The sequence below is a fragment of the Gymnoscopelus microlampas genome (genome assembly GCF_963454915.1).
Source record: "Gymnoscopelus microlampas genome assembly, chromosome: 9".
NCBI lineage: Eukaryota > Metazoa > Chordata > Actinopteri > Myctophiformes > Myctophidae > Gymnoscopelus > Gymnoscopelus microlampas.
This window is the reverse complement of record NC_139946.1, coordinates 34,061,037-34,088,143: the sequence shown is the minus strand read 5'-3', so window position 1 is coordinate 34,088,143 and position 27,107 is coordinate 34,061,037. Positions and strand designations below refer to the sequence as shown.

The 27,107-nt window shown below is 42.8% G+C and overlaps 1 protein-coding gene across 3 annotated transcripts in view; it reads left to right on the top strand.

Moving 5' to 3' along the window:
* The first annotated feature begins 2,702 nt into the window (after window positions 1-2,702).
* The window catches only part of nek7 (NIMA-related kinase 7), an 80,468-nt gene continuing 56,063 nt past the window's right edge, over window positions 2,703-27,107 (top strand). For all 3 annotated transcript variants that reach the window (XM_084067718.1, XM_084067717.1, XM_084067716.1), the window contains exon 1: window positions 2,703-3,095. The gene's annotated coding sequence lies outside the window, so the exon portion shown is untranslated. The remainder of the gene's footprint in view (window positions 3,096-27,107) is intronic.

The following is a 27,107-nucleotide window of genomic DNA, read 5'->3' as shown; positions in this document are numbered from 1 at the left end:
AAATGTGCACACTGAAGAAAATAACCCATCACATCAGGCTAAACACTAAGTGGGGGGAAAAGCAAAGCAAAAACTCAGTGTGAACTAACAATGCTACTGTTACAGCCTATAGTATAACAGGTGTATAGAATCTGGCTGTCATACTGTACCACTCAATCTAAATGAGAGCTTTTTTTTAAAAACATTGATTGGTGGTTGATTGAATACGTTATTAACAGTTAGCGATACGGTACGGTTTACAATGTTTGTTAAAAGGATAACACAAAAGGCCCTATAGGGGCTCGTTTCCATTGTGGTCATGTGCATTCAATTAATTATGAAATTGATTATATTGCTGTAAATATCTCTTTTTTTTTATCCCTTTAATGATCAAACTAATGTGACAATGTATGGCTATAGTATTGAAAAGCCATGCAGTTTGTTGCAATATTATTATAAATGCAATGTCTTTGTAATTCACTCAGTCTTTCCACTGATATTCACAGTAGAGCTAATGGATATTTCTTTCTCTTTAAAATATACCGTATTGGTATTGGTGTTGCATGTCTATATAGCGGTCCATACAGTACATGTAGAGATAAGCTTCTTCCTTCCCCTTGGTAGAGGAACCTTTTCCAGCCTAGTTGCCAGACACACCTGAAAGTTTCCAAGGGAACAAAGTAAAATAGAAACCAATTTTCCTTTCATGCTGAAAAAAGCCTCCAATCAAAAGGAAATCCTCACAGTTAAATAAACAAAATCAGCAAAAGAGAGAAAAAAAAAGTTTGCCATTGGTTTAAAGCACCACATCAGTGCAGAGAGCCACTTTTAGAACAATAGAAGAAATTCAACACGATTATTAAACAGTCTTCTACCAAACAGGCGTGGAGGCATGCGTGTTGAACTAGAGGATCTCTTGGTGCGGCTCCTCTCGCACACTGATGCATTACTTTTCATCCATCCATCTAATTATTCCCTCAGAAACCTGAAATTTGAAGATACAAAAGACCGTCCCTATCTGTCACTGAGCACCATTGATCTTATTGAAAGAAACTGTGGGTGTAGAGGGAACCCAATATAACTCACGCCATTAAATTCCACACAGCATTATTCACATACAGAATTGACAGATTTCCCTGAGACGTTTCTTTTAATCTTCAACTGTTGTTGAAGAAAAAGGGAGAGAAAAAAAACCACACTCCAGGCATCTCTGCCTTTTCCATATTTGCAGTGAGGTTAACAAAAAAAAGGCTATTGAAGTAGGGAGAAAAAATACTCCCCCACCTAACTTGTTGATTATTAACAATGGGGATGGGGAGACAGATGTGTGTTGCCCGTGCATCAGCAGTGTTTGAATTGTCAGGCTGAAATCAGCCATGAAGCTTTTATCAAAGCAGAGTAAGCTGATCAGTTCTGCTTGCTCTCATTGTCCATGCAAGTCAATCTGCAATAGATCTCTCAATAAATCTCACAATAGCTCTCAAGAAGGACAATTCTTATGAAATTGCCAATTATGTACTGTGTGTTATGTGATGCATGTGTATTGTGCATGCATGATTGAGAATAAAATATGATGTCTGCATCTACTGTATGTGGATTAGTGTGCGTCTCCCTTTCTCTGTCTCTCTGTCACACAACCTTTTCTCTTACTATCATTGCTGTCATCAAAAGCCACAACCAACTATAATCCTAACCTTAAAATCCCTTTCCCTAAAACTAACCCCACACTCTAACCCTAAATGCCTGATCCTAACCCAACCTGAATCTTGTCCTTATCATAAACCTAATTCTAATAATCTATACGAAATCAATCAATCAATCAATCAATCAAATACCCACGGGAACCAGAATAATGCCCCCATGAATTTGATTCGTCTCTGGTTTTACTATACTTCTACTTGTCCCCACACACACGCACACGCGTGCGCACACACACACGCACACGCACACGCACACGCACACGCACACGCACACACACACACACACACACACACACACACACACACACACACACACACACACACACCTAAGTCAGGGGTTCTCAACCTTTTCAGGCGGTGACCCCCCAAAATAATCACATGTGAACTGGGGACCCCCCACCCTGATAAGCCCTAGGAATGTAGGAGTTGAGGCATTATTTAGTTTGACTCAGTTCCACAGATAGAGATTGTGAAAATAGCAAATCTACAAGCTCACAACGCCTCGCAATGCTAGGCGTTGTGAGCTTGTCGATCGGCTATTTTCAAATATTTTGCCTCTTACTTATATTATTTGACAATTTGGCCAAAGTTTGAGAAATGTTATAGTATTTATTTAGTTTGTTGATTACTTACTTTTGATGCAGTAATTGTCTATTTTCCAGGTATTAAAAAGGTCTTAAAAGTCCTTAAATTCTCACTTCACTGTCATCTGGGGACCCCCAAAAATCCTCAGTCCGGGCCACAGGTTGAGAACCACTGACCTAAGTCATTTTAATTGATCAATTTGTAGCTCTGACTCTCAAGAGTTAAAGCAACACTCAGGATTGTGTAATAACGTACGTTTGATCATGTTATAGTTCATGATGATTACAACTAAAGTAAATTGGGGAAGAAGATGAGGGTCTGGGGGCCAGAGGGGTAGCCCCCCCCCCTTCTTCCCTCTTGAATCCCGCGGTATTTGACAGCTCCCCTCCACTCTTTGACATTTGCCCCTCCTCTCTCTCCGCTCCGCTCCGGGAATGCTGCTGGCTTGTTTACATTACTGGCACACGGGTCAGGAATGGTGAGCTGGGGCCGAGTAGAGTGAGAGTCTCTCTGCCTGCCGAACAACACGTAGCTACAACAACTCACCTCCACAACTCTTCCACACACACAGAGCAGATCCTCTCCCCCCAAAAACTTGGTAGTGCTCGAGGCAACAGACAGACAGTGTGCCACGCAGGAGGAGAAGAGGCCCGTGAGAGAGAGAGGGAGAGTCTAGCGACCTTGGGGAAAGAAAAAGGGAAAGTCAAAGCAAAGACTAACCGCCATCGTCATCTTCAGCAGCGGCAGCAGCACCGACCGCTGTGTGAAGAAGAAGAACCGTCTTCAACGTGAAGAAGGAATAGCCGTTCAGCAACGCGGACCCACTTCCTGGTAAGAAATGAACCAGCGTTTAGCTTCTTTAGATACGGTGATAAGTTTAGTTTAGCGACAAATTATAAGAGCATGTTGCCGTGTTATTATTCGTGGGGGTCCCCGTGGTGTTTGACCCAGGGGGGCACACAACTGGGGTGGGGGGGGTTTAAACGTGTAGAAAGTATAACAAAAACACTGTAAAGTGTACGTGTTGGTTTCCCTGGCGCCTGGGTGAAAACAAACTTTCTGCCAAGTTGGCGAGCTAGCTTCTTTTAGCATGGGTTAGCCCAGGCTAGCATGCCACCCGGGCTAATTTAAGCTAACTTTTAGCACTACGGCTAATTTGACAAAGTTTAGTGTCTCGCTGTCAGTATGGAACTTATTAATAAGGTATTAATTATACACGTATAGTATGGTAAATGCTAACTGCCTTTTACGACTTAGTGCGTAGTTATGAAAAGCATGACATGGATGTGGTGGTGTTGGTCTACTCTAAACCACACAAGTAAAGTTGCCTAATGTTAGTAAAGTTGGTGACACCAGACTTAGACTGGGAGCATGTGACAGCATGTGATGATGATATTGATAATACCAACGTGCCAGTGGTTAGCCCCATATAGTACCTCTCCCTCCGCTATGTAGCTCCGAGATGAGGTCCTATATCGTTCTCTGCCGTTCGGCTGAAAAATGTCCGCACATTTGCCACTTTACATGTTTCTTACCCCTTTCTGCACATCCGATCCAGAAAGTGAAAGTATTCTGAAATGATCACAGATGTTTGAAATTTTAACTCACCATAAAATCTAACAAACGAGTTGAAAAAAGCACTTTATTCGCCTCTCTCCTCAGCCGGTTCAATAATATTATGCATTAGAAGATGCAATTCAACATTTGACCAGTAGGGGAATCAGTAATGTTATCTCTATGGGCGCAACTCTTGCGCAATGTCTTAAAAACATGTAACTGGCGGAGGAGAGAGGCGAATAAAGTGCTTTTTTCAACTCGTTTGTTAGATTTTATGGTGAGTTAAAATTTCAAACATCTGTGATCATTTCAGAATACCTTTACTTTTTGGATACGATGTGCAGAAAGGGGTAAGAAACATGTAAAGTGGCAAATGTGCGGACATTTTTCAGCCGAACGGCAGAGAACGATATGGAACCTCATCTCGGAGCTATACAGCGGAGGGTGAGGTTCCGATTGGAGCTAGCCAGTGGTATAAAGTAACCAAGTACATGTACTCAAGTTCTGTACTTATAAGTACACATTTGGAGGATTTTTTTGCTTTACTGCAGTGTTTTCAATACTTTTACTTCTACTCCACATCTCAGAGACAAATATTGTACTTTTTACTCCACTACAATTATTTTACAACTTTAGTTACTTTGTAGATTAAGATTATTATTACAAAACAGGCAGGCATTAATAACGTCAGCCCTATGCATACTTAGGGTTAGGGGTTAGCTTGTAGATCTGCTATTTTCAAAGCATTTTTTATACATTTAAAATTAGTACTTTTACTTTCAGTACAGTATATTTGAATGCGAATACCTTTTGTACTTTTACTCAAGTACATTTTGAATACCGGACTTTTACTTGTAACAGAGTATTTCTACATTGTGGTATTGGTACTTTTACTTGAGTACAAAATGTGAGTACTTCTTCCACCTCTGGCAGTGCTGCGTCGTTAATAGCGTTTATTTATACAGTAGCACGAGCTTGTCTCTAGACAAAAATGAGGTATTTTGAACTTTAAAATTAAAAGTAAAAAGTGCCAGCCTCGTTTTTGTCGAGAGACGCTGTCTGTGGCGCAACGAAGTACAGGACATGTGCCTTTCCACTGCTATGATCAGTCACCACATTGTTATGAGTCAACTTTCTGAACATTGCCGTTAAAGCTGCGATCCGTCTGTTTTATGTCATCGTACCCTGGGATTCGAACCCGAGTTTCCCCCCACGTAGTAGGCCTACATGTCAAACCAGCAACCATAATTGAACTGGGGACCTTCTACTCCCTGACAAGCATTTGGAATTGTAAGTTGAGGCATTACATTTTGTTTGCCTCAGTTCCACAGACAACAATTGTGAAATAGCAGATCTACAAGCTCAAAGTGCCTCGCAATGTGAGGCGTTGTGAGCTTGCTATTTTCACATTTTTTGCCTCTTTCTTAAATTATTTGACATTTTGGCCAATGTTTGTAGTATAGTTTGTTGATTACTTTTCTTTTTTTTCTTCTTCTTTTCTCTCCTCCTTTTTTTGGTATTAGAAAGGTCTTAAAAGTCCTTATAAATTGTCACTTTGCTGTCATCTGGGGACCCCCCCAAAATCATGTGGTTCTCAACCCACAGGTTGAGAACCACTGTCCTACCTGGCACGGTAACAGGATAGGTGGGCACTAGGGCACCTATCCTGATCCATTAACATAGTCTGCCACACAAATCGGATAAAATCCTGTTATAGTCATTAAAATAAGTTCCGGATTGCAGCTTTAAATTGTTCTGTTTTCTTTTCTGAAGTTAGTCTCGTGATGTGCGTGCAGTCAGTGCACTGCTTGCTGCAGTATGTGCATGTCTGTTTGTGTTGTTTGAGTTGTCTGTGTCGTTTTCAGTGTTCGTACTGCCCACCACCAATTTAGCTCTGAGATTTACACCAACTGTTTCTGTTTCCCAACGACGATTTGTGTCTTTTGTGTTTGTCTGGCAAACAAAACGTCCCTCTGTTGCTTGCTGTGCTGATGATTCATTACACGGTCTAAGTTTTTGTTTTGTTTTTAAGAGTTTTAACTAGTTTCTGTTCTTATTTCTAACATGGAAATGTTGAAACACTGTTGAAATACTAGAAGAAATGGCCGTAACTTTGTTTCATTATTAGCCAGTGAAATTCATTCTCGGGCAATCTCTACTACCTGGAGAAAACTAGGTCTTGGATGACATGCTGATTCAAAAGTATAATTTACTCTGTTACTACTAGTACTAATTACTAATTGGTCATTTTGGTTTTTGCTTTTATTATAAAGATAACTAATGTTTGTTCTGAATAGAAAGAAAGAAAATAACTATTTAATATCATATTACGGAAATGGGTGTTTCTGTGGGGAAATAACTGAAATACAGTGACACACTGTTGAGACTTTATTGGACCGTTATGATGGCTCATCATAGGGAGGCACTAGCACAGCACCTGTCCTAGTCATGTTTCGGTCATGGACACAATAGAAAACAGCGATTTTATGCCATGTTGTTGTTGCTGTTGCATATCACAGCCAAATATTTGCAAGTGTCATTTTATCACATTTGGCCAGACTGCAGACAGAGAGACGATACAGACAAGTGAGTGGAAGCTGACATACCTTGTTGACTTAATTATTACTCATTTCTCTGTTGCCACATTCGATGAACAGTCAAAGACAACAGGCCTCACTCTGCCAGATAATGTCATCCGGTGATGGAGATGAACACCGGCTGGCTCTGTGAAGTTGACTATCAAGGAATGTGTCATAAACCTGATCATCAGCAAACCGCTGCCAAATGTGAGCACCAAACATGCTTGGAAAGTGTCGATCTCTGATGTGATGCGGAAGCTCTCTGCCAATGTCCCATGCTTTTGTTATTTTTAACAGGTTAGCTGTGGAATGTCTCAATCATTACAGTTTACCAAAGGCAAAAGGTTATTTTGCCTTATTGCATTGTTATATGAAATCAGGATTGGTACGTTGGTTAGATAATGGCAATGGTCCTACTCCTTAATTATCCCGTTTCAAGTTATTTCACTTGATACTGGAGTAAAATAACTACTAACTAAATGCTAGAGGGACCCTAAAGGCTGCAAATTTATTTCACATAAAAAGACAATTTTTATATTTCAACTACGCCTATGTAATGTCCATCCTCTATGTAGAAATATAGGCTCTATGCCTCTGCACTTGTATTAATGCATAGCATTGTACTACAAATATATTGAACGACTGTTCTAACTTAAAATGTCAGTCACCGGTATGGAGCGGTTCTGCCGCACCTCTGTTGTGCAAGTTGTGATTTAGCACAGTGGAATTTACCAAATCCTTCCATACTGAGAGAGTTTCCTGTTTTAGCCCTGGAGGACGCAACTACACTGGATTAAAGATTAGATGAGACATTTGTCATCCGACCACTTTAATAGTCATCTTGCCCTGGGGTTTTTATGTGGAACAAAAAAAATGTTGACATTTCTCTCCCTCTCCCTCTCACATAGTCTATATTTGATGGATGATGCTTCCTGAGGCAATTTTCTAGCTACATTAAGCTGTCTTTTGCATGAGGTCAAAGATCTTTGCCCAGTACAGAATGATACAGGCAAAAGTATAGTGTAGACCCTCAACCTAGGCTTACTTATTTTTCATAGTAAATAGCATGTTAGGCTTGAATAAAAAATAACAAAAAATTTGAATTGGTTGTATGCTATGCTTTCCAGGATTCGATTGGTTCGAGTTTACTATAAGGTCTTTCATTTTCATTTGGCAGTGAGAGTGGGTAGTCTTCAGCAGCCTTTACAGTCCAAACAGCCAGGCTGTCAATATTTTTTCATATCCATCTCCGTTTTATCTCATGAAGGGTCACTGATGTTCTAAGGATTCAAATATCCTTGGAGGATGCCTTGCGGCTCACCATGTCACGTGAAAAAGGCTCAATTTCACTCAAGCATTGATCTCTTTTCTCATCGGGCTCTGTCGGGCTCTGAGGGGAAACAGACTACAAAGACATGCAAACGAAAAAATTACTGACCTACGACCCCTTTTCAAGTGTATGAAGCGCTTTCATTGCCCTGAGGTCACCCAAAGCCACGACCACACAATATCAGCTGTTTGCTTCACTCTGAAGGCTGCTGGGGAGAGAAAAAGGATGTATTATTTGATTTAACTTATTTTACTACATTTTTCTCTGTTGTGGTCTTGATCTACAGGTAGCTTTTGTGGTCAATTCAGCTGCGTTTCATCAGATCACACTGATCTTATTGTCTCTAATGATTTCTTGCCATGGTGTAATTGGATAATATTGATTGATTTTTTTTTAATGAAAGGGATATGAGAAAACACAAATTTGACACAAATAAAAAACCTTTAAGCTTGAATAATAATTAATTTAATGGACAACATGTGAACATGCTGTAGTAGGGCTTATTAAGATTGTTTACAGAGGAAATGAGAGCTGAAATGTTATAAGTTGTACCTCATTCAACCGTACATTTTAATAGTTGACTGAGGTTAAGCTCATAACCTCCAACTAAACTAAATTAATGCGTGGTATTTCAAGTACATGGCGCCACTACAGATTAGAGCTAACACGAATACCTACTGTAGGAAAGGTGTTGCGTCTGCTATCTAGAAGTAGCCTTATATTCTACTGATAGCAGTTATATTACACTGTCTGGTGGTTGAGTGGGCCCTGCACATTAGACTGCATTTCACGAGTTTAGTCAATAGTCTAGATAAAGGACACGTTAATGCTGTTCTGTGCTTTTGATATTACCGCCTGTGTTGGCAGTTTGGCTGTTGAAGCTATTTGTGGACTCGGTCCATTTGCTACACTCTACTATGCCTATAACATCTAGCTTTTCCCATAGGCCACTGTATGTTATAGGCAAGACCCGGTATGCATTACACAGGCCTTACCATCTAAATAGCACTGCCAAAGCCAAGTTGGCACATTGTGAACTGTGCTGGAAGCATCGCTCGCGAAGCAGTAACTGCTTTTTATCGGAGATCCCGTGGTCCCCTCTCCCCAACATCTCTTTTGATTATCTGAATACAAAACTGCAAATCCCCAGAGGATGAAAATTCGCTTTCATAGAATAATTACAAGATGCTATATGCCACTGTAAACACCACATCAGTGACGGCGACAGTATGTATTTGTCATGAGATGAGACAAAAGCAGAGTGAATTTGCACTCGGGAACAGCGGAGGGGGGGGGGGGGGGGGGCATCTCGTTGCTTGCTGACTGTGCTATGGGCGTTTGTTCCAACTTCACCACAAATGAGTCTAAATGTTTCACATGGGATTTGCAGCCGAAGAGAGTGGATCTGTGTGAGAGCATCTTGTTTTGAAAGACTCTCTGTCTGAACATTTCACCCACTCCCCTCAAACGTCCCTTACCCCCCCTTTCTCCCCCTCTCTCTCTCTCTCCCCTTATTTTGCCTTTAATTCTGTCTTCTTTCTAACTTGTTCAGATTTTGAGGGACAAGACCTCCCCCCCTTCCCCATGTTTGTGCCCTGAGTCACAGCAGTCTCCCTTGGTCTCTTGGTTTGGCTCGGGGGGCTTTGAGGCTGTGGTCAAGGCCTGGGGGCATGAAGAAAGCATGAGGAAGTCATGAGAGGCTCCCCTCATCTCCTGCTGCCCCAGCGTGCCTCCAAGACCCCTGCCCCCTCCATGCCACCCAGCCCTCCTCCAGTCTAATAACTGTTCTCTTGTTCCTCCATCACTGTCTCCACTACTCCATCCATATTTAATTTAAATCATCAATCTTTTGTCTTCCCTCCTCTCAATACCCAACCTTGCATGTCCTTTGTCGCTCTGTCTAGTCCAGTCCAGTCCCCCCCCCCCCCCCCACATCTTTCGTCTTCAGGGGGGTGGCGGGTGGTGTGTGGAGGATCCCCTACTGAGACCTCCTCCTCCTAACCCACCCTGGCCCACTGTCAATGGGAGGCAGGCAGCCCCGGCTCCCTCGGAGCAGCAGGAAGCAGCAACAGCAGGGGTAGGCCTGTATGGCGCTGCCGGCTGGCTCCGTCAGAAGTCCTGCCAAGCTGGGGCCAAGAGACCTTTGCCAATGTGGTGCGGTAGTGGGGCACTGAATAAAAATATTTTACAGATGTCTGAAGGCAGGCAGTGGGAGCCAGCAGCAGCAGCATATTTAGGCCTGGAGACTGTCTTTAACCCATTAAGACCGGGGAATGTATCTGTGTAACCACTTTAACCATTATTTTGTTCTTTGGCTATTCAAAAATTATTTGTTTTAAAGCGAAGGATTGAGAAGACATTTGTAGAATTGGTCTCAGGTCTGAATGGCTTAAGTGTGTGTGTGTGTGTGTGTGTGTGTGTGTGTGTGTGTGTGTGTGTGTGTGTGTGTGTGTGTGTGTGTCTTTTACAGGAGTGTTTGGGGTGAGGAAGGAGTAGGTTTTTTTTATCACAATGAAAAGAAGCAAGGTTTAATTCAGCAGTGGTGAGGAGTCTAGGCATTTATGAGCGCTGGTGTTTTTGGCTGGTGGAGAGAGCGGGGCTGGCCTGTGCCGGGGTCACCTATACTGCCAGAGGAGTGGTGATGGGAGTAGGGATGGGGGGTGCAGGGATCTGGGTGCAGTTGGAGAACCCTGTGCCACACTATACTGCATGAGCACTGGGCGGGCACACAGCCAGCTCTGGCTTGACAGTTTAACAGTGAATACTTAACATTGCATCACACGGCGGAGGGTCGGCTGTAAACAGCAGTCAACAAGCGGCACAGCCAGCCAAACGCCTGGTTGTCGTCGGGGCCCTTAGTTGTGAGGCCCTCCTAGAAAACAATGTGCGAGCAGGCAGCACATATTGAAGTTCTGGTTTCAGAAGAACGCAGATGGCATGGGCTTGTGGTGTCGCGGACGGTGTACAAAAAAGAGAAAACACCAGGATTCCCTGATGAAAGAGTCTCCCGTTCACTTTGAACAGCGAGTCTGTCACAGTTGGTGTGTGCTGCGTGGCTCCGGGTCAAACTGTGGTACGCAACTCCTGGATTTTTGTGCTTTTAAAGTTTTTCATGTTCAGATCGTCTGAGGAAGAAAAAAGAGCGAGGGAGGGAAATAACAAGTCTCATTAATATTAATATTCTAATGTAGGGAGGCAAGAAAGGCCTCTCTGGTTTAGCTCTCTCCCTCCCCTGTTGTGGAGCTAATCATTCTCTCTCTTTCTCTCTATATCTCTCTGACTCACTCGTTCTGACTGTCTTCCTCTGCCTGCAGATTAAGCAACTGGTACTTGAATTTACAGAGAGCTGTTAACGGTAGCTAGATAAGTAGCTATACCTACATTTTATTTAAGTACGCTCTGTGTTTTGGATAAAGATTGCTGCCAGCATATGGCACATCATTTATAACCTTTGTTGTGCAGCGCCGTCCAAACTGTGAATTTGACCCCTCACACACACAGTGGTGTTTGAGCTAGGACGCATTGTTATAGCGGTGACCAAAACGTACCAAGCGTGACTTGTCAAGTTGTGTTTGAGAGGCCAAATTAGCTTGTCAAAGTTAACTTGGCCAGCTCTACCAGAGAGGACATCAGAAACATTTGTCAGTTTTCTTTTCGAATCCTATTTTGTCGAGACCCACTGCTAGCAAAACACTGCCTAGGAAAGTAGTGGGCATCCGATTTGCTCCCCATCCAAAATCCTTGTGTATGCAGTGAAAGAAAAGCAAGCACCAAGAAAGGTAATTACTTAGCTAATCATTTGGGAGTTGACAGTGGTATGTTTTTGTTAATGGCACGTCCTCCGGCCTCCCCATAGAGGAGAGAAGTATCAAGAAACTACTACACCATTTTAAAACACACTTCTCTGCTGCCCCAGGAGTCACTTGCTAATTGTCGACTCATAGAAGATAATGATTAATTTATTCCCCCTCGGTCTAACATAAAGGGCATAAAATGCTAACCTGTGTACTACGAGTAAATAGGATTAGCATAATTTGAAGTTTGTTCGATAGTGCAAATTTGTTTTGGCGACTTGGGGAAATTCTATAAGTCAACGCTGAATTAATTAAGCCGAGGTTAAGTGTCTCTTCAAACATGACACAGTCAGCTCCTTTGACCGTCAGCTCATAGGGCCCAGTGTTATTTTAGATGAGTAACTGTGTTACAGTAGGTTTTCAAGCATCAAACGAAAACCTATGGCATTAATGGTGCTTCCTGCTGCCTTTAATTACACTGCTGGATTGCTCCTCATCTACAAAACACCCGCTGCTCTTTGTACTATAAAACATTTAAAAAGAATAGGCTCTTTTCAGTAGCACTGGCTCTGTGCCTCTGGGGAGGGGTATAGATGAGAGAAGACAGATGAAGCTTATGTGGTGCGGGTGAGTAGAGGAGGGATAGGTGAGAGATAGAAGAGTGAGAGAGGAGGGAAGGTAGAATGTGATGATGAGATAAGAAGAGAAAGGGCAGGAGGAGACATTGGGACTGTACGGTACAGATCACTATGGACTGTACTGAACAGATCACTATGGACTGTACGGTACAGATCACTATGGACTGAATATGGACTGTACTGAACAGATCACTATGGACTGTACTGAACAGATCACGTTGGACTGTACTGAGCAGATCACGTTGGACTGTACTGAACAGATCACATTGGACTGTACTGAACAGATCACGTTGGACTGTACTGATTACTGAACAGATCACTTTATTAGACTGTACTGAACAGATCACTCTAGACTGTACTGAACAGATCACTCTAGACTGTACTGAACAGATCACTCTATTAGACTGTACTGAACAGATCACTTTATTAGACTGTACTGAACAGATCACGTTGGACTGTACTGAACAAATCACTTTAGCCCTGGTAATGGCAACATGTAGCAACAGAGCAGTAGATGTGAAGTGTGTGCTGTGGTGTGTTTAACCTGTTTTATTATTTAAAAAAAATCAACTGCACACGTCAAAAGCACAACGACTCGCCTCAGTTTGACACATTTTGTCCTAATTTCTATGGCACTTTTATGGCAGAATGAGTGGACTAAAGTGAGCACCGGAAGCCTCTCCAGTATGGCTGGAGGTTTCTGCTGCTATTGTGTAACTCCTGTGCAAGCATCATAGATCCTATGGGGAACCAAATAGCCGATCCAAGCTGATGGGTGTGAGGAAAAGGGGGAGATGTGGCGGAGACAGGACCACCGTCGGATACCCATTATTCCACTGTCATCCATGCCAATGTTCAGTCACTTTTAACAAAGTTGACGAGCTTCAGGCAAATGTCCAGTTCTGACAGAGTGTATTAACACCTGTCTTCTTGCTTTAATGGAAACGTGGCTCAAAGAACAAGACTTGCAATCCAGTTACTGGTAAATGACTCTGTCTAGGTTTATGTATCTATGTAAATAAAAACGAGTGCAATACAATGTGGATATTATTTGTATTGATGTTTTGTCAATTAGAAAAATATATCTATCTAAAATGTTTCTAAAATAGCCAAAATACAAGCTCACAACACGTTGCAACGTGCTGTATCCAGCCTCTGTATCCAGAGCCTCACATTGTATTTTAGCAGATAGGTTAGTGAGCACCCACAAGTTACAACATTGATCCTGCCCTGATATGTTGGCTCTTAAATACATGAACCCTATTGTCTCTTTTCTGGGCATGTCATAATAGCCGGCCAACATTCTGTGAGATTAGGCCAACATTCACCAAAAATAGCAGCTTGGCTATTTTTGGTGAAGAGATTTGTGTAGAGGGAGAAAGGAGGGGACCAAGTATAGACCTGTGGGGGATCCCGGTCAACAAAGCACATAGGGTTAATTAAGTGCTTAACTAGAAGGTTGTGACGTGTGAAGGTCAATGGTGTTTCGTCAGTTGTCCTTTTTTCCTCCACTGGATCGCCCCGAGGCTGCGTCCTCTCACCTCTTTTATTTGTCCTCCTGTACACTAACGAGTGCCAAAACCAATATGTGAGGCATCATATTATCAAGTTCGCTGACAGTTCCGTCATCTTGTCTCTTCTCAACAGTGATGACCTTGATCGTAGCCCTGTAGTGATGGAATATGTATTCAAATTGTCCGTGGATAACCATATCCAAAACAAAGGAGATGGTAATAGATTTAAGGAAGAATCCTACGGTCATCTCTCCTGTGGAGATTAATGACCAGGCTTTTGAGGTTGTACGGCAGTACAAATACCATGACACTGTAATTGACGACACACTGACCTTCAAGGCTCATTTTCAGCTCAGTTCAGTTCAACTTTATTGTCTGATTCTCTTATAATACAATTAATTACTTTGTCTCTGGCTCTCTGTCATTAACACAAAGGACACACTAAACCCAACAAAACATCTGACTACAGCAGGCCAACAAAGACTGTGTACACATTACACAACGCACTCATACAGTATGTATACAATACTCTTATACAGGATAACATTACATATTATACAATAACAATGTGTGTCAGCTGTTCAGTAACCTGACTGCCCATGGAAAGAAACTTTACTAAGATGATTATCTGAGGGCATTATTTAGGGCATAAATTGTTAAATAGGTGCACAATGACTGGGGCGGGATGTGCTCTAAAAGGCACTTTTGTCTTTTGATCACATTTACTTTAATTGTGAGGTTCATACTGACCTGGGGAAGTCTACATTCAGAACAGTACAGTGCTCTATACTCCTGGAATGAACTTCACAAGACTTTGAAACTAGATACTGTGTTTTGCCTGATGTTTTTGTATTTCATATTTCTGTTCCATGCGTCCTGTTTTTATTTAAAGACCCTGCAAAGGAAATTCAATGATGCATGTTAAAATGTCATGGCTGCATACAGTACATATAACAATTCTGGGAACTATGTTTTGCTGAATTGTGGAGTTATACTTAAACTTTTTTTTTCTCCACCATATCTGAGACTAATGAGTTTTGAATTTAGGGCGGTCTGGCTGAAATCATCACTTGATAATGCACTGGTGTCATACTGCAACTATACTCTAATCATAACTGCAGTGCTGTCATCACAGCTTGGCCGCTAATAATACCTCTGTATAACCGGGGCATTCATACAGGTCACACAGGCACATTGGCAGCCATCTTTGTTTATATAGTATTCAATAGCCTGGTTTTGTACTCTCGCACTACGGTGTTGCGCAGCTATTGGTGATCTACAAGCTCACGGGAAATCACGCTTCCTGGGAAACCAACATGGCAAGCTTCAGTGGACACGCCCCCAATGCTCGGAGCAGAGACGGATACTGTTCTGCCTAATTCTTTCCCAAGATTTTGAAAGCTAATAGATTTTTAATAATTAAAATGTGGCTGGTTTAATTACAAATTCTTCTTTCTTTTTTTTTGGTTAGTTTGATCCGTACCAATTTTTGGGCGCTGGCTCAGCCCATTGTAAAAAAGTGGCTAGTGTTTTGTGTGGAGTGTGGCGTTTTGGGGTTATTTTTTTTGGCGGAGGGCAGAACATTGGAGCTGTACGGATGTCATGGTGAAGCGGGGTTGACATTGCTCCTGAGCTGAAAAGGGAAATCCCTGTAGGCATGGTGGGGAGAGGAGAGGACAGGAGGTAAAGAAGTGGAGGGGTGTGTGTGAAGAGGGCAAGACTGGCGAGATGTGCAAATCCCTTTGGGGCAGTGTTGCCTCCGATTGTCGGCTACGCATGCACACACACACACACACACACACACACACACACACACACACACACACACACACACACACACACACACACACACACACACACACACACACACACACACACACACAAAGACACACACACACACACACACACACACAGACAAAGACACACACACACACACACACACACACACACACACACACACACACACACACACACACACACACACACACACACACACACACACACACACACACACACACTGGGACTGCCAGGAAACGCACTCATGTAAAGAAGGATGAGCGCCTGAGGATCAAAAATAAGTACACTACTACTCCAAACATGTGATTTTAATTTGGGTATGGTATATTGCAAGAAGTACGCCCCTCCCACTACATTTGGAAGCCAATTACTAGCAAACGGTATAGGATTTCAAAAACAAATTTTCCTGTTACAAAAACACAAAACGTTCAAGAGCTCCGCTAGGCTGGACGGCCGAAGACCGGAGATTGTTTTAGCCCCTGTCCGTTTGTTTGTCTATCCGTCCGACATGGAACACTTGGCTTGTTTCAGCTTGAATTAACTAGGGAAGGCACAATCTGACCATGATCAAATTCGAAAATCGGACAACCCTGGCGAATATTTTTCGATTATTCTAATTATTCTTTCAATTCAATAATTAGCCTATTTCACGTGTGTGGCATCTGTGCGCGCATCACGCATCTTCAAAGTGTGCGCGCATCGCGCATCTTCAAAGTGTGCAATGAAAGGCAAGTCTTCAAATAAAGGCAATGAAAGGCACTTTAGAACAATATAATTACAAATAGTAGTCCATACCCGGTGAAGTGCGCAGGAGAAAGTAGTTGCAAACGTGGGGTTATCCCGCGTCCCGTGACATACAGTAACATCTTACGGAGCGTTTGGTAACCTCAGCGTGGTCCTCGCCCTAAAACACGGTCACCCCGGATCAAATCCAGCGACCTGGGAACGGTCGCCACCAGCTACTCCTACACGTAACCTCAGTAAAAAATGGGGGCGAGTATGTTTTGGGCCAATCGTTCCGGTTACCTCAGCGTACGTTCTCCCTCTCGGTACGTTGTCATTGTTTGACGACAGGGCACGGTGTAATCTGGAAATGCCATCAGCTCACGGAAGTCTTTCCCCTCGACAACATTGAGTATTCTTAAATAATCTTCAAATATATACCCCAAGTGTATTCAAACTGTTTTATTATTATTATTCTTATTCTTATTAGGAATAAAGACAAAACAAGAGCATGTGATTTATTTTTCCTTCTTTTGCGTTTCAGAGCGGTGTTGACCCGCTACACCCGCAGCCCACATAATTGCCTCTGAAATCTTGACTCGTCCGCCCGCCCCGCGGGTTGACCCGCGGGACCTGCGGGTAACGGGTCGGCCCGTGTATCACTAGTGGGCACAGTTGCAGCATGAAGGAGCTCAGAAAATCAAAGCAGGAGATTACAAAGCAAGACAGGTCGGATGATGTGTTCATATCATATGAACGCATTTATCTTATGGCTAAATGCAGAGGAGAACGTAATAACGTTGTTACTGACAGGTAGCCTCTATGCAAATATTTAAGAATAACCTACTTGCAAGCAACAAACCATGTCGCTGTCCGTGGTGCTGCAATGGCTCTCTCACCTACTCCTCTCTCTCATGCTGTGTTTCTATTTGTAATGTTTAGGGGTCCCAATAGAAATATTGCAGGATGTGCAGCGGGACTACAGTAGATGGCAATATTGCGGGATTCTGCAGGACTAAACGGTACTTATATATTACTGTGGGCAGGAGCGGGCAGTCTGAAATGAAACCATTTATTTTGTCCGGCTTTGAACCATACAAGTCACTAACAATGGTAGAATAAGCTCATGTGAGCGTTGCAAAATTTACTAACTTGGCCATTACCATAGGAAATCAATTTTTCATTAAGTGCAAATATAAAACATTTAGATAAAAGTAACAAATATTCTTATGTTCTGAAATAAAAGGTAGAGACTTTTTTTCCCCCAGTCTTTACATTTTTAAAAATGTTAGCTGTCTTTTTAGTTACTACTGTAAATTGTTGTAGTGTCGTCTGCTGTTGTAGAAATCTAATTGAATTGATATGTTATTGTAGAACAGCGGTTCTCAAACTTTGGGTCGCGACGCAAAGTGGGTTCGCGGGAAGGTACCGTCGGGGTCACGCATTGGCAACCAAAAAAAACGTTGTTGCGACCAACGTGAGAGGACGGCCACTTGACTCCTCAGACACACACAGCTCCGCTTCCAACACGACCAAGAACAAGCAGCAACACAAAAAAAGGCCCACAAAATCCCTCATTATGGGGTAGTGGTGTAAAAAAGTTTGAGAACCCGCACTAGAACATTAAAACTCTGATATACTTAGTTGCGTGCAGGTGTTGTGCCCTGAAATTGGTGATCTACAATCTCACAATGCATTGTAGCACGACGCGTTGTGAGGTTGTACATCTGCTATTTTTATCAGGCATTATAGGGAGGAGGCATCCTCTCTGGCACGTTTACACGCACATGCACATGCACATGCACATGCACATGCACATGCACATGCACACACACACACACAAAAGCACTACATTTGACCTCAGATTGTCTACAGTGTCTCTGGATCTGGTTAGGTTTGTGTGTGTGTGTGCGTGCATGTGTGGTGTGTGTGTGTGTGTCAGGCAGCAGGGCCCACCACAGAACCCACAGCAGACTGAGACAGAACCAGCGCCAGACCCAAGCTTGATTTCAGTGGAGCCATTTTCCCATGGGCCCACCATGAGTGTGTGTGCATGTTTTTACAGTATATATCCACAGGCTTACTTATACGTAATCTTGCATCCATATCAGTGTGTGCGCATGCGTCTGTTTGTTTCTGCATCTATTACATTATATCCCGGGCTGCCTTTTGGTCACATTTTTTCCCTTTCCCCCCAAAGGATCTCTTGAGTGACAGGGTCGTGGTAAAAGGTGCTTTTCAGGTCACGGCCATGTACATTTCCATTACTAGCTGTGGAGCTGGTAAAGGGGTTGTGGTCCTCTGCCCAGGCCTGGTGAACCCCAGACATCAGCCCTCAGCCCCACACGTTAGCACTCAGCTATGTAACGAGACATGCCTGGGAACTGCTCCTCTCACATTACTAATGATTTGGACATCTTGCTCTTGTCATTTCCTCTTAGACAAACTCCGATGCTGATGCAGGGTAACTGCTTCAAACTATCCAGGGAGGGAGAGAGAGAGAGAGAGAGAAGTGGGGGCTCATACTGTATATGAGAGAGACCATCGTTTTGTGCGAAGGGGAAAATAAGCTGCACGTGCCAGATGTTTTTTTTTTGTTTTGTTTTTTGCAGTAGTAGCAGTCTCGTAGATTCATCATGCTCTTGTAGAAAATATCAAATAACAGTGCTTATCCTCTCCACACATCATGGTTAAGGCGATGCGGTTGAACTACTGTCATTGCTTTCCCAGGACCCATTGATAGCCCTTAACAGATTTGTTACAAACTGGAATAAACACATGTTGCTTTTCCATTGTAACCTCTCTCAGTCCAACTAATACGACTGCCATTTAATTTAATTCCATAATGTTGATGCAATTTGCACTTTGTTCTCGCATGTGCACCCCACTGCAGTTACAGTACACAGAAAATAACTCAGAAAGTACATTAATAACAACTTTAACATTGGTGAGTCTTAGTTGGAACTTGCTTCAATGGATGACGATGTCCACTGTATCTCTGTTTATGACATGATGAAATGTTATGATGTTAGATATTTAAACCACCCTGGATTACCGTATTACCATTACACTTCCCAACCCTAATGTGTGTGTGTGTGTGTGTGTGAGAGCAATGTGGGGATGTTAATTGCCTTTTGCCACTGAGTATTCTGTCATCTGACGCATTTGCCACAGTAACACGGCTGTCTTAGTTTCATGCACTGTATTTATTGTTTGCTAAAATTGTTGTTAGCTTACAAATTTTAAGGCGGATACTTAAGTCATCACCGGCAAATGTCAAAAAGCCTGTTGATGGGATTATAAATGTGTGCTCAGTATTTGAAAAGCTGAAGACAAAGCAATGGGATATTTAGAGACATTCAAGAAATACACAATTGTTGGTCAGACTGTCAAAACAATCCTTCAAAAATTAACAGAAAAGTGGCATGTTTATTTTTGCCACCTCCTCCTAATAAAGCGTGTTGAGTTCCGTGGTTTTCTGCTATATAACCCTCTCCAGCTCGTCACAAAAACATAGGCAACTTAGCCCCAGCTCTCAGGTACAGAATGTCACATCTGATATCCTGCTGCCAGAGGTGATGAAGCTAATTTGGTGGTCAGTCTGTGGCATGGCTAACGAACTAAACTCTCATTGGACCTGGAGCCGTTAAGGCTGTGCTGTGTCGTGGCATTGTGGTGGACCATAAATCTAGCCATAGGGCACTAATATACCCCAAAGCCCTAGGCTGTCTTTCTCGGCGGTGTGCTAGTCTGTGCAGACACTAGTTAAAATGGTTGCAGCTATTTGACCTGATTCTTGGTTGAGCTCTACCTTTGGTAACCTTGAGTAACCTACAATTTGGTGAGGTCACATGTTGCCCCTATTTTGTGTTTATTTTCCCTTTTATCACGGTATAGTGTGTGACATTGTTGAGGGCTGTGCCACCAGAACTGCACTTGTGGGTCCTTCTTCACTGTGTTGTGGTCAAGCATTTACATACAGTACATAAGATGGTTTCATATGTCTGCTGGAAGTAAGCTCAATTTAAAGTTCCTGACATTACAGCACCTGCAGTGATGACATCCATTGCAACTAGAGTGATAAATCAACAACTCCTAATGTGTTTTTTTTGTGTCTGTATATTTTAAGGCTCTCTGCAAGCCTGGGGAAGAATATAAGATAGAAATAAGCTTCAAATATTAACTACTCAATGTGAGCTTAAGGTGGCGGTGATGATCTTCAGAGGCTGTAAATTACTCTGAACATACAATACAAAAGCTAATAGTTTATAGTCTTATCCGGCCCAGAATGCTTAAAATCTTCACAGACTTGATGTTGTCACAGCAGAAATCGTCAGAACGAAATTCCGTTGTGTGTGTGCCTGGGGAACCGAAAGCTAGTGACCAAACAACTTCCTCCACTCGTTGCAAGGTGCAGCATCTTAAAGTTTTGCTTGTAACAGAAGAAAGCACTAAACACAATTACATTAAGGAAACTTATGTCAGAACGAAATTCCTTTGAAATACCAGTCCAGGGTCTTAAATCACACCACCAGGGTCCTTGTCCTACACCTACCTCATGACTGACTTGCAAACCATGATTGATCTCCTTTGTGTTTAAATTTATATTCTGATATTATTGGCATAGCAGATTTGTACAAAGTAGGGTTAAGTAAAATGATCGCTTCGTCTGGATTCCTATGGCTGCTTCTGCCCCATCTGAGGTCAACAAAATCAAAACAGTGTGACTGTTGGTCGATGGTGGAAATACTGTATGTGTGTCAAAGTTGATGATTTCTGACTGATTGTGAATTTGTGACGTGGTGATTCTTTTCAAATAAATTAAATGTAGTCTGAAATATATCGCTCTCATACATACTGGTGTGACTGGGCCTTTTTTATAGTTTCAGAAGGTTCATGTATGTGCACCTTTTTGATTTGTGCTGGATTCTCTCTTTCTTTCTCTCTCTATCTCTAATTATGTGTTGAAGATTACACATTCAGTTTATATTATAACTGAGAGTTGTGAGTTGGCTGGGACTGTAGCCTAGAGCCATATGAAATCCGTGTTAACGGAATCGCGGACGGAATCGCGGAAATGACCAATAAAAATGGAATTGGAATAAAACACGGAATATTGCAGAATTTGGAAAAAAAAAAAAAATCGCGGTAAAATATTTTTTTTTACCGCGAATTTTTACAAATCCACGGGACACCACCATTTTGCATGGCCACATCCTACTTTATAAACAGTAAAATCCACGTAGAAATAGTCTTAGAAAGACGATAGAAACAATAATACATGCGCGACGCCATTTTGCGCATGCTCAGACCGAAGTCACCGAATTATTTTGGGAACATTTTTGCGTATAACACAACAAGGGCCATGTATGGACTGTTATATCTTGAACATTTATTCATTTCCACTTACCAGACACTTTTTTTTATGGTAAAAATGAGCATAAAAAGCAAAATACAGAATTCAGAAATATTAAAATGGAAAAAACAGAATTTGGGAAAAAATAAAACGGAATTGGGAAAAAAATAAAACGGATTTCATATGGCTCTACTGTAGCCCTGGGCCACAAGAAGGCTAAGGCCCAGACCACCAGGGTCCCTGTCCTTAAATGCCATGGGGCTTCTCTCCTTCATAGCCTGCCGCCCCACACACAAGATGCCCGGCTTCTAACTGAGAACACTGCAGGACTCTGCAGAGCTGCAGCTCTCGTTTCCACAGACTTTTCCTTCACATGATGCTGTCTGGCTATTCACAGTCAGCGATTTTGTCAATACCCCCTTGTTTATTTTCAGTGATTGACAGTGTGCGTTGGTGTGTGTGTGTGTGTGTTTGTGAGGAGGGCAATGAGAAAAACACACGTGCATTTCTTTCTCTTTTGTCGGCTGACATTATAGCTGCCCCTCACTCCTCTTTTATCATTGAAATTGGAGTTTACCTTTTACAACGCCGAATGTAATGTTTTTCTTTCTTGGCTTTGTTTTTCAAGTGATTATTAGCATCCTCTCGGGCCAGCCGTGTATGGCTCGATGAAACGAGCACATCAAACGGCCGTGTGCCCGTGCGCTAACGAAGCGGCGCTGCCACGCTGGCTCGCTGCCTTCTGCTGTAAGGCACCTGCTGGAGTGACAGGCCTGCAACAAAGGACACACACCACCCACCCGCCACAAGAGAGCCATCAGTGTGGTGGAGTGGGAAGGACAATGGAGCAAAGAGGTGGCCGGGGCCTTTAGCCGCACGCCAGCTCGCCTTGACAACAACAAGAGAGCACACAAGGCGGGGAAGAGGAGACCAAAGGGGAGGAGATTGTCTCACACCTGCATGTGCTTGAGTTGTCTTGGTCAATGGCAGACATTTGTACTGTAAATAAAAGCTCGGAATTGGAAAGGAAACTTAGAGTAACACTCACTCACTCACTCACTCACTCACACTCTCTCTCTCTCTACAGAGATGAAAACAGAGGGCAGTTCATCGTTGTTTATGGGATGGTTGGTTCATTTAGGGTCAGATGATAGAGTGCATATCTACATTGCAGTAGCTATTTCAGATGTAATGCACACACACACACACACACACACACACACACACACACACACACACACACACACACACACACACACACACACACACACACACACACACACACACACACACACACACACACACACACACACACACACACACACACACGCTTATATGCAGGCTAGTGTATGTGAACAGTGGGGGGGAATAAATCAACTTAGGCCTCACATGGAGCCCGGGCCATTTGTGCTGTGCTATTTACTTCTGCAGTGAAATAATCATTAGCCTATAAAATGTGAAAGTGAAAAATGTAAAGACAACCTATAAATAGTCGGAGAGCAGGAATATGGATCACTGGCCTCGCTGAGTCCCAGAAGACCTTGGCGCTTTGCTTTGTCTTAATTCTCTTATCATCTCACCATGCTCTTTCTCGTTGGGAGAGTTTAGTGAAGGCATAACGCACGTGTGCGCACACACACACACCAGGGCTGTTACCTGAGCTCAGAAATTACATTCGAAAATGGGTCTTAAAAACGGTCCGATTCTTTTTATTATAGTCTGTTATTATTATTATTATTATATTTTACATAGAAAATGGTGCACATTACTGCATGCAATGTCAGAACTGGTGCTCAGTACCATTACATCAACAAGAGGGTGCTCACTGTCAATAGCAAACTTACAAAAGGTATTGTGAAATCATATTTAATAGACATAAGCATTAACAGGTATGCAGGCTCGTTCAACAAGCTATCATAGTGTTATGTCGCATGGGGCAATAAGCAACACACTCTGCATCATGGATTTATTTCCTGCTGCTGGCTGAAATAACACTGGTTGGTTTATTTGAGATGACAACAGCAACAACTTTAAAATGTTAGTTTCTCAAAATCCCTCATGTTTTTTCTGCCTGATTATTATGTCTTTTTTAAGGTGTTTTAACACCGAACAGATACAAAAAAACAAGTTCTTAGCTTGAATCACGGGTTAGCTGTGATGTTGCTGTTTTTCAATGATGTTATAAACGTGTACCGGTAATGTGTTTTAGCTTGATTATATGGACAAGTGGTTGGCATATGCGCACACGCTCTGAACTTAGGTTACACAGCTGTGTATGAAAGACCATCAGCGCGCACTGCTGTGGTTGTCAAATGTCTACAGCCTCTCAATGTCTACAGTCGATTGCACATTTTACCCACAAAGTCAAGTCAACAATTATTTGAGGGTATTTATTTCCCAGCCCTTACACAAAGAAACACGCATCCACTAGTGGATTTGCACAGATTTCCTTTTTAATAATTTATATTCAGATTTAATTCCACTGCTTTTTGTGTCTGAAAGTGATGTTTGACTCTCTTAAACACAAGCTTCTTGCATTGTCCTGCCCTCATTTGAAAGAGTTTGAAAATCCTCATTAAAGCTGATCAGGTACATCGACGCCATTGACAACAGACATTCTGAATTCGGCCTAGTCATTAGTCCAGACCATGTTTTGTTAGTTGTAAAATAATGAGTCGAGTGTGATGTCGATGTTGTTTGGTTTCACCCTCCCTGATTGGCCAGAAAGTGTCGTAATCCCACACTGAGCTGATTAAAATAAGTCTGCAGTAGATTAAACCAGCGTAAAAAGTATGTGAAGAAGTGTGACTTCTTCATCTTCAACTTTTTCTCCGTCGTCGTCTTCTCCCTGTTAATCTTTTTTTCTAGGTTGTGAGACAATAAAGTTTCCTCTTCACATTTCCTATTCCATCTAATTCTTAGACCCTCTCTGACTCAAAGACCTCAAAGAGTGTGTCGTGCGCCAGCCTCTCTGAGGTGTAATTGGTCCTCTTCCGCTCTTTTTTTTTTCTCTCATCCTCAACTCGTGGTCCAATGAACACACACACACACACACACACACACACACACACACACACACACACACACACACACACACACACACACACACACACACGCACAAGCTGACACATTCGGCCTAATGATTTTGAATAGTGATTAAAATGACTCAGAGAGTGCGCCCGCTTCTGTGGTATCCGGACCCCTCCATCATTAGCGCCCTCTCTCTTTCTGTCTCTCTCTTTCACTCTGTCTCTATACTGTTAGTCAGGCAAGGGGCTTCAGACGACGAGGCCTGGGGTGGGCTTTCATGAGTGCAGACTCAAAGGTTTTTCTGCACTTCTTGTAATCATGGACAGCGCCTCTTCTAGGACTTTGTCGCCGTTTCTCGTCTTCCGGGTGGCTCTAAGGTGCCTTTGAGTCCCTCACATCCCCACACTCAGGCCATATCGTATCACATTTTTTTCCGCTCTCCCTTACAAAAAACCCAGTCCTGCCCCCCTCTTCTTTTCAACTCCTCTACCCCTTTCTCTCTGTTCTTTCGTTTCCAGGCCTGCCTGCCTGCTCTTGAGGAAGCGCAGGCTCATCAGCCTCGCGTTCATATTTATTGTCCTTGGCTTTACAGCTGATTTAGCAGGTCCCATCTTTTGCGACTACTTAACTCCTGCAGCACCCTTCCCCTTCGCTTCTCCATTCATCTCCCGCTTCACCCCCCCCACACACCCCAGTTTGCCTTGATCCAGATTTTTTTTTTTTAATCTTCTCCTGCCCCCTTTGTTTTTCTTCTTCTCCTGTTTTAAATGAATAATGCAGGGAGGGAGGAAGCGGGGATGAAAGAGGAGCTAAAGCCAGTTGCCGACCTCCGTGGCGCACAGCTCCGTTCTGTTTCTCTCACAGGACCAGCACGTCAGGCTAACGAGCTTCACTTTGCACCTTGCTCTCTCTATCTCTCTCCCCATTCTGCCCAGCTTTGCCTCAGCTTCTGCCCCATTTTGCCCCACATCATTCTAGGTTTGCTACATTGCTGCTGTTCCCCGTACCCCCCATTGGAGTTGAGTCTGTCCCCACATTGTTGTCTACTCAGCCCCTGTGCTGAGCTGCTCCACTTTGCAAGGCAGTTCCCGACCATGGTTCTCTTCTAATCTTCTCATGTCCATCTCTGCTCTACTTTATTGCACCTCTTCTTTCTTGTGTTGACTCCTCTTAAGTCCAGTTTACATTTTGCTGTGCGATGGTGTTGCTTGCCAAAAATAACAGATTTTCAAGCTACCAATGCCATGCATCCCTTTGCGTTTTTCTTGGAAAAAGTTAACTGCAAAGGTAAATGCAGGTCTATGGTTTGTCTTGAACTGGACATTTGGGCATAAAATGACAAAATTATGCATAAACAGATGTGTTCTTGAAGTGGTAAGGCAAAGAAAAAGATTTTGCTACCATTCCTTTCGCTCCCTGTGTCTTCTGTGTATAATATAATTAGCTAGCTTTGTGACTTGGCCTGCTGTGTGATTGCTGGGCTCCCATCAGATGGAACGAAGTCAGAGACAGAAAGCATTGTTTGTTTAAATTGAGTGGTTGGTGGTCTAGCCAAATGTTGTTTATTTTTACTTAAATCAACAGGAAAGAAGTCATCAATATGTCAAAGAGATTCATTAGATTCTTACAGCCCCACTAACTATTATCCAACCAAATCCTTATTTTCTTCCAAATGATCTCATATAAGTCCTTATAGAACCAGCTACAGGCTCGGTTACTGAGTGCCCATGTATATGATTGTCTTAGTTTCTATTGATTCACTGCCTACAGCGCACTGAAAACCAGGCTGCTAGCTTGCACCCAGTCCCTTGAGCTGTGTGGCCGGCCAGCAGTGTATTTCTAGCTCTCTCTGGTCAAAACTGTGAACTGGCCTTTGCCATCCACGCATCTATGAATAGTCAGGGATTCAGCTTTTAGCTGCTGCTGCCCCACTGCCACCAGTGGCCAAGCCAGTCAACTCAGCCAAGTAGGCAGCCAAGCAGCTGCCTCCTTCACACGACAGAAAGGAAGGCATCCAGGCTGGCATCTGGAGTTTTTGCCTGCTGAACGTTGCGGAAGGAAAAAATGTATCCGTGTGACGCGAATAGGGGAAGCCACAGTGAGAGTTCTGGAACAGGAAAATGAGTCAAATAACAAAACAATGCCAGAAAAGAGGAGGGGATAGTAGGGAGGTAAGCAGGAGATGACGAATTGAGTGCCTTAACAAGTGCCAGGAAGACCACCCTGCCACCCAAAACAAGATTTGACACTATTTGACACATACTTTTAAGCCCAGCATATGCTTTTAATTCCATTTAGAAATGTGTTTTTTTATGCCATTTTTACTTTACCTATGTATTAGAACTTGGCGTGAGAGAGTGAGGCTCAAGAGTATGCAGTCTTTACCCTGCTCGCCTCGTTTACTCCTCCTGATTGAGTTGGCTTCGTTAATTGTCCTGAGTTCCCTGGTGCCATGTTGATGTAATGTGGCAGTCTTAATTGATCTCGTTAACATGGGGTGTGGGAGGTGGCAGAACGACAGGGAG